Source organism: Octopus bimaculoides, chromosome 22 (assembly GCF_046866305.1).
Source record: "Octopus bimaculoides isolate indiv1 chromosome 22, ASM4686630v1, whole genome shotgun sequence".
Taxonomy (NCBI): domain Eukaryota; kingdom Metazoa; phylum Mollusca; class Cephalopoda; order Octopoda; family Octopodidae; genus Octopus; species Octopus bimaculoides.
This window is the reverse complement of record NC_142949.1, coordinates 33,272,681-33,277,680: the sequence shown is the minus strand read 5'-3', so window position 1 is coordinate 33,277,680 and position 5,000 is coordinate 33,272,681.

Below are 5,000 nucleotides of genomic sequence, written 5' to 3'. Positions count from 1 at the left end.
GGCGCCTGACAGTAAATCGAAACCATTTAGTTCCAAGATTTATTTGTATTTAACAACTGAATGAATCTAATAAAAGCATCTAAATACGAAACATGATGAAAATTGTTCAAAATGAAGTCCTTCTTGAGCGACGCATTCTTCCATTCGAGTCAACAGCGTTTATGGAATTTTGATTTACTGTCAGATTTCTTTTGGCCGACCCTTATAAAACATATGTATATATATATATATATATATATATATATATATATATATATATATATATATATATATATATATAAAAGGATTTACTTTTCGTAATGAGTTAAAACAAAAAACCAAGGCTGTGAAGATTTTAGAACATTTATAAATAGGTCTTACAGCTGTTTCCAGGATATTTATTATATCCCTTCATCGGAGATGGTGTGAGAAAATAGTTAAGCAATAGTTATATATCTGTGAGAGGGTGGTTAAGCAATATATATATATATATATATATATATATATATATATATATATATATATATATATATATATATATGTTTGTGTGTCAGTGAGTGCGTGAATGTGTGTGTGTGTAGTTGCTGTATGTGTTTGTTGCCCACTACGTCTTAATCTGCTATTTTGAGCAGATCCATTGACTTCAGAAAAGCTTAGTTGTAGGTTTGTTGTCTATGCTCTGATTTATACTTTATGCAAAGTATATGAACTTAAACACCAAGGCAACACACATTTCGAAGCATCCCTCTAATAATTCTTTCTACTATAGGCATAAGACCTGAAATTTGTGGGGAGGGGACCACTCGATTACATCGACCCCAGTGTTTCACTGGTTCTTAATTTATCGACCCTGAAAAAAGGAAAAGTAAAGTCGACCTCGGCGGAATTTGAACTCTGAAAGTAAAGACGGACGAAATGACGCAAAGCATTTCGCCTGGTGTACTAACGATTCGGCTAGCTCCCTGCCTTAAACATCCCGCTAATAATAAATGCCGTTGTCAATTTATATATGTCTCGTAACGCGAAGGAAGATAACTCGAATCGTATTGAAGTTATTTCCCTTGGTTTGTATATCCATAGTTTTCTAATTTTTAAATTTATGTTATTATTATTTCCAGTACATTTCAGTAAGATAAACATATTTACCATCAGTAAGTGACGTCACGTATACGCTAGTAAAATAATACAATTTTAAAATGGTTATGTAAATAACTGTTATCTTTCATCTTGAGTCATATATTTGTGTTTGTTCTTTATGAAACTATGGGAATATATAAACTTAAACACAAGCAATCTTAAGACAATTTACCATCCTCTAAAACATTTATTATTCTCTGTATCTGAGTCACAAATTTATGTTCGTACCACAAAGAATTATTTCTTATTAATTTTCTTTTTTAAGGATTATATGTACATTTTATTGTTTACACATACCAATATATACATCTTAGAAATACTAAATGTATATTTTATATCTATAACACTTTAATAAAAACATACGCACATAAATATACACATATGCTTATAGGTTGGCGATTGTTACGTATGTGCTTTGCATAAATATTTTGTTCTATCAACTGAGAGTGTTTGTATTAATTTCTCTATTGCGTAAGCCATGGAGGCTTCTAGATTGCACGACGAAATAAATTATGTAAACCATAATCTGAGTGGCAATAAACACACAGGCACTTCACATATATGTCTTCCTCGGCCTAAGAAACAGGATTTTTAACGCGACAAAGTTCAGTATTAGACTGTAAATAAAGATATGACTCAAAGGAGAACGGAAATTGATTTCATTGTAACATATGCAGTAAAATATATATATTTACGTGAAAAACTGGGACATTACTATTTATGTTCCTGCATGTAAGTTAGGTAATATACGTGAATCAGACGGTCTAAAAAGCAGTCATAATTAAGATCTTTTCTTTTCTTTCTTTCCATTATTCCCTTTAATTTTAATTCCTCCTTTTCAAACACTCATACGTCGAAGCCAGCGAGAGCGACCATCGTCATCATCATCGTCGTCGTCGTCGTCATCATCATCATCATCATCATCATCGTCATCATCGTCATCATACACATTATTATTATTATTATTATTATTATTATTATTATTATTATTATTATTATTACTGAGAGAGCAGTGGATGCCCTCAAAGTGACACTGGGGTAAAATATACGAAGCACGTGCCTGGTGTACCCTTATTTATCGGATGGGTAGCCATGATGGGTGTACTGGGCTTGTCAAAGATGCTGTCACACAGAGGGATAGAACTCAAAGCTATGTAGTTTTCAAAGTGAACGTCTTACCCGCACAATAATGGCTGCTATGCAAATATATAACGTGAACCGCCAACGCAATTTTAGAGCAGCGTAGAATAATATAATTTTACGAGGTTTATGTATCTAGTTGTTATCTTTCATCTTCAGTTACAAATTTTTCTTACTTTAACGGAATTAAGGGAGATATAAAACGAAACACAAGCAATTTTAAGACATTTAATTTACAATTCTATAGTACATATTTTATATGCGGTATTTGAGTCATATATTTAAGTTTGTATTATAATTTTTGTTTTTTGCAGTTTATTTCTCAAACATTGTACATTATACATGTGCAGTTTTATGTTAACATACATCAATCTAGCTTGAGTCAGTATTTATATTTCAAAAATATATAGCATTTTAAAATAAATGTACAATACACATACATAACTGAATATATAAACAAACACACACACACACACACACATATGTGCTTGTGTGCGCGCGTGTGTGTCTGTATGCGTGCGTGTATTGCATATGTGTATATGAATACATGTTTATATGTATGTATGTATGTATATATGTATATATACATAAGTTTGTTAACAAAACCATTCGCACCATATGTATGTATATATATATATATATATATATATATATATGTCTATACGTATGTATGTATATGTATAACCTCGTATGCACAGAAAGAGCAGTGTGAGAATAAAAAAAACAATGGCTGCCATGTTTATTTTTAAGCTCGCACTGATCACGTGCCAGGCTGTGATAACTCTGGCTGATGAGTTACAACAATGTCGAAACCGTTGCTATGGTAGATTCCCTCACACTGACGAGTCGAGTGTGCTATGAATACATAGCCGTTATAAAGAAAAGATACTTTCCTGGGAAGAGATACAACAGCGATTAGCATGTTCACATCCGAATCAGCAGGACGTATTAAGGGTTAAGAATTACGATGTAAGCCATGGTACATATAACAGTAGGTAGTGGAGTATTATGTGATGATCACCACTGGAACGCATGTAATCAGAAATGTGTTCAATCAGGTTTGACCGATGGTTAAAATGCAACAATAAAACACAAACCGATAATTTCGGATATTATTCGACCATCTAAAAATTATTATCACTCTCTTTGTAAACTAGTGTGTTATTTCTTTTCTACCCACAAGGGGCTACACACAGAGGGGGCAAACAAGGACGGACAAACGGATTAAGTCGATTATATCGACCCCGGTGCGTAACTAGTACTTATTTAATCGACCCCGAAAGGATGAAAGGCAAAGTCGACCTCAGCGGAATTTGAACACAGAACGTAAACACAGACAAAATACCGTTAAGCATTTCCCCCGGCTTGATATATGCAATTGCATATGTTATTATGTATGATTTTATGTATGTATGTATGTATGTATATATATATATATATATATATATATATATATATATATATATATATATATATATATATATATATGTATGTATGTGTGTGTGTGTGTGTGTGTGTGTGTGTGTGTGTGTATGCGTGTGTGTAAGCATGGATGTATACATTTATGCGTTTGTGTATACAAACGCAAACACACACATGCTTATATATTTAAACCTATCTATATCTATATTATCAATACACCATGTCTACCTATATATATATATATATATATATATATATATATATATATATATATATATATGCTTTTCTATATATATACCAATGCATATCGATACACACACGCACACACACATACATACACACATGCACCCACACATATGCACACATACACATAGTGTCACGCACCGACACACTCATGGCACAGCCAGCTACCTTTCTCTCACTGATGAGTACAGGTAGGTAGAAAACTCATATTTATATTTATTTTAACACATATACACACATTTATTCTCTCTCCTGTCACACACGCACGCGCGCGCCCGCGCACACACACACACACACACACATCACTCACACATATATACATCCAGTATTTATATATTTTCCATGTATTCTAGACCTATAATTAATCAATAAACCAATTAAAATATATTTGATGCGAAGAAAATAATCGATTTGCCTGATGAAAATAATATGAACAATATTTTTGCTATTGGTGTTGTTTTTATTTTTCACAACTGAGATAGAATTAGAATATTCTGGTAAAGTACAATTCAATACTTGATTATCGAAAAAAAATTATTTTTTTGTATACATATAATTAGTATGAATGGAGATAGTTTTCTGTATTAACAATATTGTTAGCGGAATATAAAATATATTGGAATTGCATCTATAAAATATCATCCATTAATATTATATATGGAAATTGTGATTGAGCCGCCCAACAGAGCATGGTGCCGCCGCTCATGGCTATGTGTACTTTTGTCAAAGCACAATACCAATTTCATAATTTACAAAAGAAAGTCGATTCTCTCTGGTAGCAGTAATATGCTGTGATCGATTTAGTGAACTTGTTTCTCTTTCTGCCCCACTCCTCTACAACAGTAGATAAATAAATGAATAAATAAATAATTGGCTTCGATAAATCGATATTTTATGGAGAAATATTGAATACTTTCTTAGGGACAAGCTGTTCCTAGGTAAAAGAATATAAAAAAAAAATCATTAATTTCGCGCAATTATCTTCTGGTCTTTCACATCTGACCCAATTTTAACATTGATAGATAAATATTTTAAAAGCGAGGCCAAAGTGGTTGGTGTGGCCTGCTAGAAGCAGCAAC